Consider the following 8,656-nt stretch of genomic DNA (forward strand, 5'->3'; position numbering starts at 1 on the left):
TCTAAAAATAACAGAAAATACAAGGTTAATAGCTGGATTGCCTGGTATTCTACTCTAAGGAAAATTAAGTGCCAGAAGGCACATAGAAATGGTTTTCTACTTTAATGATATCTATTGCTTAACTCCACTCTTATATGGTGATATTAACCTCCAAGGCTTCTTGGCTTCAGATTAATTTTTCATACTCATCTGGCACTTTCTCTTTTCCAGAGAGGTTCTGGGTACAAAGGAGAGTGTTAACCTACATGTACCTGGCCGAGGGTGGAGACGCAGGTAGTCAGGCCCAGAATAAAAACAGGCACACTTGGACTCAATTAACAAAAAAGCATTTGAACATCAGAGCTGTCTATGCCTTTAAATACAACCTATGTATTTGCTAATAATTATATTGGTTTTGTGTATATGTGTAAACTGAACATATGTTCTTAACATATAAGTACATTCTTTGGTATGTTTTTTAAAAAAGGAAAATGAATGGATGTTGGAATTCAGCAAGTGTTATAATTTTATGCATTTTTACAGCAGTTGGAGTTTCATGTGAACTTCTTTTCTTTGCAAAATCAGTGTTGAAATCTTTCTCCTCCAACTTAGAAATCTCAGAGTAAAGTAAGATGTGAGCGATATATTTAGACAACAAGAAATGCATTCCTAGCACAGAAATGTGTCCATCCAGTCTACCAGTACTTCTTTCTTTGGGGCGGTGGGGAGGTCAACATTGTGCTGTGTGCTTAAATATATTAACAAAGACACTTTGGACTTAAACAAGTTTACATGCTAGTGTAGGAAGTGAAACAAAACAAAACAACCCCCCTCCAAAAAAAATCCCCACAAAATAAGCTATCGCTTCCAGGGCTCCAAGCATCTAACAAGTGAGCTCTTCTTCCTCTTACTTTCATGGGGCCATGACTGTCCATCAATACAGGCCTGACACTCATTGTAGCACATAAGGGCCAGTCGTTTTAATTATTGGGGAAAAAAATCAATGTAAAAGAAAGGGGAGGAGAATGGCAAGAAGTGATCATGAATGGGGGAAGAGACGTTGTATAATTTAAGAACGAGTGTCACCATTTGTTTTGGGGGCTGGGAGGGTGGTCACATACCAAAAGATGAGCAGTTTGGGACATGATTATTTATGGGAGACTTTTTCAAGTCAGATGTTAGTTTTTCTATTCCTCAGACTGTGATATAAAGTTAATATTTATAACCAGTGCCTCAAAGATTTCAAAGTAAAAATTCAACTGATTAAAGTGCACACTGCTTAAAATGGTAATGATAAAAGGTGTAATAAATTGAAAGTGTCTCCAATATTTGAGTAAATCCTACAAAATATACAATTTTCCTGCTAGAAGGATAAGCGTTCCCCTCCGACAGTGTTAGCATATAACAGTGTTAGCACAGAAATTAGGCCCCCCGATTCTTGGGAACCTCTGGAAATACCAAAGGTGTGATAACCTAAAAATAGGTTGCCAGATTTCGCAAATAAAAATATAGGATGTCTGATTAAATTCTAATTTCAGACAGACAAATATTTTTTAGTATGAATATGTCCCATGCACTAAAATACATTTTTATGAAATAATTTTTGAGTCATATAAAAATAAGATTTCCCAGATATAAGCCAATGAAATATCTCTTCACTAAATTTTTTTGAAGGTCTCTCACATAATAGAAGCTTAAAAAATATATAGAGAGAAAGGAAAAATGCTATTAACTTTCTAATCTGCGCCTGACCTTTGGGAATGGTATTATCAACAGGCTGATTTTACCCTTAAAAACATTTTTTTAAAAAGATAAATCTAGTATCTTGTTGAGTCAACTGTCTTTGTTTCATGCCAAAGTGGATTACCAATCAGAATTTGAAATAAAGTGACCAGTAGAGTTAAGAAAATAGCTTCACCAAATTTCTGGCATTTTCTAGTGTCTTCTGGTAGCTCCCACTCATTACTAGAGTGGTAAGTTACAACCTGAGCGTATCTTTGATCTCTTTAAACCACGTATCCCAGTGGCTTCTCAAGGCAGTCGTCTCTCACTATAACCTGTAGTGATGCAGTGCAATGTATCCGTGTTCTTGGTTACGCATGTCTGTGTGTGCTTAACAGGCGTCCCTTCTATGCAGTTAAAATGTGGTCTTTATGTGGCAGGTGACAGTAGCTATTACACCTCCACTGTATTTCCTTCCAGTGCTCTGCCCAGTACTCTGCTCACAGTGCGTGCTTAATAAATCTTGTGCCTGCCTCCTGCTCTGCCTCCTGTGCTTTCAGTGGGCCCTCTTTCCATCCACAGTGGTGATTCTCAGCAAGGAGGGTGTGTTCTTGGTGGAGCGGGACAGTATCGGGAGCTCTAGATGGCTTTTTCCAACCCTGTGTGTGTCCCCACCCAAGATTCAGCGGTGGGAGCATTTACAGCTGTCGCTCCCTCCCCCTTTTCCCCTCGTGTGTGTGCGTGTGTACGTGTGTAACTGGAGTGTTACTCATGGGAGGCTGTTGTGCCTCTGAACAGTGTAATACACAGATAGGAAAAGCGTTGAGGAAAGGACAAATACTATATGATTCCATTTAATGTCGGAAGTCATTAAAATCATCAAAACCCAGTGGAAAGGTGGTGGCTGAGGTCTGGAGGCGGGAGGAGGGGGAATCAGTACTTAGCGAGTGTAGAGCTTCAGTATTGCAAGATGAGAAGATGCTGGAGACCTGTTGCACAACAATGCGAAGGTACGTAACACTGCTAAACTACACACTTAAAAATGGTTAAGATGGCAAATTGTTATATTATGGGTTTTTAACAATTTTTTTAAAAAGGGCTTGGGGGTTGGGAACCACGGCCTATAGTCTCCCTCTGCTTCGCCCCTCCCTGCCCTCTTCCCTTTAGGACAACAGTGAAACACAGTGACATCCCCAATCCACGCTGAAGCGCCCCACTCACTCATGAGTGCTGATAAGTAGTACCAAAGCCCACTTGGCCCTTGGCTGTCCCGCCTTCCATCGCTACCTTGTAGGAGCCCTCTGGGAGCCTCTCATCTCCATCTGTGGGGGTGACCCTCTGCTTCCTCGGATGGTATGTCGCTGGCCCTCCGTTCCTGACCACCACTCATGTGAAACATAGATTACAGATGTCCTAAACCAGCTCCCACAGCTGCAGGCCAGTCCTACAAGTCCACAATCCACCCCCGCTCGTCGAAGCCCAGCCTGGGAGGACTCTCAGGTCCTCCTTCTTGCCCAGGAAGAGAGGGCAGACAAGTATAAAATGTTGAGCACCTAGCACTGATCATAGCGCATAACAGGGACTCGGTAAATGTTTGGGGTGTGGGAGTGAGGGAATGAAGGAATGCATTTGAACGGAGTTCTCCTCGAGGTCAGTCCTTTCCTGGTGCCTTTGGGGAGGGCCCGCCATCCCAGCCAGAGGTATCTTTCGTGGAGTGAGCAGTGGTGCTTGACAAGGGGTGGGGCTGACCGGGAAGCCACGTTGTTTCCAATTCTCCACGCTGTGTGTGAAGTCCAGCAAAGCCTGCTTTCAAGTTCACTGACCTTAAACGTCTCCTGTGAGAGGAAGGAGGATGTACTCTGGACTGAAAGTCCGGGGCTCTCGGTCCCAATCTTAACCCTGTCACTAACTTGCTGTGTGGCTCCAGGCAAGTCACACACCATCTCTGGGTGTCTGTTTGCTTGTGCAGAATGAGGGTTATTGCTTCATTTCTGATATTGTGTCATCAGTGGTTCAGAATTTACTATATCCTTTGATTATTCCATACCCTCCCTTAATTCCATTGGCTTCCCATCAACTCTGCAGTCAGAGAAGCCCCCCGACACCCAAGCACATAAGCATCTCTAAGGACAACTTGACTCTCAGGACACCCCCGAGAAAGGCTTCCAGGGCAAGAAAAGGCCCTGCCAGGGCCCACAGAGGAACTTCAGAGCTCTCAGCCCCTCTAGCTCACAGCTGCCCACAGCAACTTCCCGGGGCTCATTTCTGAACACCAGCTGCTTTCCTGCTGCAATGTAGGCATAGAAGCTCACTCCCACAGCAACTCTGGCCTAGGCGAGGGGGTATCAACATTCATTAAAGACTGTTTCATGCACTGTGTAAATCACTAGTGACAGCAGGTGACAACAAACACGCACACTGCCTGACCTGTGGTGGCGCAGTGGATAAAGCGTTAACCTGGAAACACTGAGGTTGCCGGTTCAAAACCCTGGGCTTGCCTGGTCAAGGCACATATGGGAGTTGATGCTTCCTGCTCCTCCCCCCTTCTCTCTCTCTCTCTCTCCTCTCTATAATGAATAAATAAAATCTAAAACAAAAAAAAAAAAAAACAAAAAAAAAAACACAAACACGCACAGAAGGAATGAATGAATGTCTACTATATATGGCTTCTGATTTAGTTCTCAAAATGAGACATCATTTTCCACATCTTACAGGTAAAGTAATTAAGGCTTAGAGGAGCTGGGAATGTGTCCAAGGTCAGCTAGCTAGTAAATGACAGACAGGATCGACCTTGGTCCAATGCCAGCAGGCTGCCGGCAGGATGAGGTGGCATTTAGTGACCTAAGTGATCAATAGCTGGCGATATCCCTTCCTACAATGCTTCACATTTCCTCATCCTTGAGGAAGAGAAATCTGTCTCTGTGTCCACCCCCACCCCCGCCCCCAAGGACATCTGGTCCCCACCCGAGCTCCTTGACTGTGGAGGATTTCAAAGCCGGCTTTCTGCACTTGTGCCCTGGATGCTTCTGTGCCTGTTTATTTTTAGAAGGAAGATAACAAACACTTTGCCACCTCACTGGGAAGCCAGGAGATACCATCAGTCAACAAGTTTCCACCTCTTTGGCAGATTGTCAACATCATTAAAGTAGATCTATTTTCTCAGAATCACCAGAGAGGAGACCAATGCAGGCCAGCTTACCCATCAGCCTGAGGTGTCTGCCCTCCCACCTGTTACCTTTTCATCGAGTCCCCCTCCCACCTCACCCCCGGGGGGATGCCCTGATATCCCCCCAAACCCCAAACTCATCAGACCTGAGAAGAAGCTGTCCATCATGTCCCACATCACTTCTCTTGCTTCTGTCTGCCTGCTAGTGCCCCTCCTCCTGTCCTCAGATTGTCAGGTTTATCATCTGGCTCATTTGAAAGGGCGGGATCAGGCACCGATGGAGGATGCTCACTCTGGAATCTGAAAGACTTGGGTCATATCCCAGCCCATGGCTCCGCGGCTATGGGCTGGCGGCTGTCACTCAGCCCCTGGTTCAGAGTCCTCACCTGCCCTACTCATCTCACGGGGTTCTAGTGAAAAGTAAACTATATTAAACAGTAGTGAGGGGTAGTAATAACATTAAATTCTAAGTGATATTTAAGAGGATATTAAAGGGGACTTACTTTTCCAGATTTGGTCTGGGTCTGTGGAGAAGGGTGGTGAGCCGTGCCGCGGGAGCAGGAGCCGCGGGGGCAGGAGCCACGGGAGAACGCATCGCGGCAGCGGAAACTCACGCACTATCGGAGGCCCACACACAATATGTGTGCGTGGGTGGGGTGGAGGTCTCCGAAACACCTACAAAACCGACCCCCCTCGGTTTGTACATCTGGCACTGACCACTGAAGAAGCACAGACAACATCACTTCTGTCCTTTTAACAGCTTAGCCCTCTGCTGTCCCGAGACGGAATGCAGCAAGGGAGAGACAGAGGCGGAGAGACAGACAGACAGAGAGAGAGAGAGAGCAGCCCAGACTGCTTTTCCTCTATTGTAACTGCAGAAGTTCCAAACTGGGTGTGAGATAAAAGGTTTGCTTTGTATCGTACTAAACACCCGGAGAGCTGGTGTTCTGCTGGAGATGGGGGAAGCCATGGGATCTGCCGTAGGCGTCATGGTGGGGGGGGGGGGGGGGCGAGGAATAATCCATTATCCGGGAATGGAAGACAGAGGCAGGAGAAAAGTAAAGCTACACCCTAATTGTTCTTTAACCCTGTTGGTCAAATAAGTTTTTAAATATGGCATATATGTTTGCTCACTTTGGGTGTGGGGGACAGGCTGTAAGCTGGCAAAGTCATTATAGCCTAAGGCTTAGTTTTAAAACTAAGCTTTTCCCCACACCCTTGACTGTTGCATGATGTGGGGTGGTGAGATCTCATGAGGAATCCCATTTATGCCTCAGATAAGTGACTTTGTATCAGAGACTTCCTTATTTGTATATTGGATTAAAGGTTTTGATTTCTACTCTATAAAATGGGGACAGACCAGGGACTCGCTCTCTTGGTTCCTGCTAGCACCATTGCAGGGGCCTCCCTGATCCCTTACCCTCCATGGGAAAAGCAGGTTTTCTACTTTTCCCTTGTCTTCTCTTGTGGCTTGCCTGTCTTGGTGAGACACCAATAAAGAGGATGGCCCACCATCCTCCGACTCCGCCATTTCTTTACCATCTGCCTGAATCCATGGGAACCTGCATGTGAATGGCCACAATGGCGGCCCCAGCCCCTGGCCACACAAACCCTTTGAGCAGTGAGTTTTTCTCATGCTCGCTGACCCCCAGAGTGAGTTTTTTGTTTTTGCTTTTTTTTTCAAAAAATGAAATTAGTTTTAGTTACAGTTTTATTAAAGTCATGTTTGTTTGATAACCAATTTATGGAAACAAGAAGAACATACATTTGCCTTTTTTTTTTTTTTTTTTGTATTTTTCCTAAGTTAGAAGCAGGGAGGCAGTCAGACAGACTCCCACCTGCGCCGGACCGGGATCCACCCGGCACGCCCACCAGGAGGCGATGCTCTGCCCATCTGGGGTGTTGCTTGGTTGTGGCCGGAGCCATTCTAGTGCCCGAGGTGGAGGCCATGGAGCCATCCTGAGTGCCTGGGCCAACTTTGCTCCAATGGAGCCTCGGCTGCGGGAGGGGAAGAGAGAGACAGAGAGGAAGGAGAGGGGGAGGGGTGGAGAAGCAGATGGGCGCTTCTCCTGTGTGCCCCGACGGGGAATCCAACCTGGGACTTCACATGCCTGGCTGACACTCTACTGCTGAGCCAACTGGCCAGGGCCACATTTGCCTTTTTTTAATGTTGCCTTACACATTTTTAAAATAAAAATTTTTGTATAATTGTACTCTAGATGGTCAGGAGGCATGAGGATGTACATGAACGATTGTACTACTCGAAGGGTTAACTCGCCCTAATAAAACCTCCTCTTTCTTCATGGCTCAGCTCATGCATTATCTATCTTCTCCATAAAAATCTCCCAAGAGGACTTCTCCCTTCTCAGAGCTTGCATAACACTCCCTCTGTATACTTCCTGTTGTCCAACAGAAGCTGTTCCCCAACCCAACTTTCCATTGTTTGCATCATGCGAGGCACTGAAGGCATTACGTTTAGGAAGGGGTAGGGGGAGTGCGGATCCGAGGACTTCATACGGTGACTCTGTGCTAGACATAACAATCTCATTCCCTTTTCAGTTTCCGGATTGGGAGTAAGTTTGTGTCCCAGTTCTAGCCAGTGATGTTTAACCGTACATCCTCCATTTTCTTTTAAAGCTTTACTTCATAAAAGTTTGCTGAATTCCATGGTGTAATTATTCCATGGCCAATTTTAAGTTACCAGCGGGATGTGGGCAGTCAGCACACTGTTTTATGTGCAGTGTTTCCTCTGTGCTGATACAATGAACGCAAATAACACCGAGAGCGTAAACAATAGCCAGATATAATAAAATAAATAAGAAGTGATGCATTTAAGTATTTATTACCATGTTCCTTGAAAATTTAACAATTGGCTCTTGCACGCCAATAAAAGCCAACGCTAACACACTACCCCACTGGGTCTAGTCAATCGCTGTAGACAGCACGTTTGTGCTTCCCTCAGAATTCATATGCTGACATCTAACACCCAACGTGATAGCTGCAGGTGGGTCTTTGGAGGGTGACTGGGTTATGAGAGCAGAGCCCTCATACATGGGATTAGTGCCCTTGTATAAGAGACCCCAGAGAGCTTCCCCCCTGCCCCCGGCCATGCGAGGAGGCAGCAATGAGAAGACAGCCAATTATGATGAACCAGGAAGCAGTTCTGACCAGACACCAGATCTGCTGGTGCCTTGATCCTGGACTTCTCAGCCTCCAGAACTGTGAGAAATAAATATTTATTGTTTAACCCACCTAGCAGCTCAAATTGACCAAGACACCAATGAAATATAAGAAGCCCACTCAGGGGTTTCTGGGTCAGTTTTTTTGCCTTCAATATCAGACAATCCTAAAAATCTAGCACAGAGATCATACATGGTTTTCAAAGCATGTTTGATAAATGAATCTATCACTTATAAAATCAAGTATCTGGACTAGATTAAGTGGTTTTCACATGTTAACGCAGAGAAACCTCCTTTTCCATCTCCCCCTCCCTTGCCCACCCCTGCTGTGCAATTCTGTGTGAAAGCCCAGGACAGGAGAGAGTGGACAGCACAGTTGTTGGGGTTGAAGGAATGTGGCTTTGAGACAATTCCTTGGTATCTCTGTGGAGTCCCTGGGGCTCTGCAGAACACGCTTAGAAACCGCTTCACTCCGTCCTGGCACCAATCAGCTGTGATCCCGGGCCTGCCGCTGCGGCCTGTTTTCCATCACAACCCACCAATAACTTCAATTAGGCTCGGCCTCCCAAGTCCAGAACCTTCGTTTCCAGACGTGCTGTGCCCTTGGTTC

Source organism: Saccopteryx bilineata, chromosome 5, assembly GCF_036850765.1.
Source record: "Saccopteryx bilineata isolate mSacBil1 chromosome 5, mSacBil1_pri_phased_curated, whole genome shotgun sequence".
Lineage (NCBI taxonomy): Eukaryota > Metazoa > Chordata > Mammalia > Chiroptera > Emballonuridae > Saccopteryx > Saccopteryx bilineata.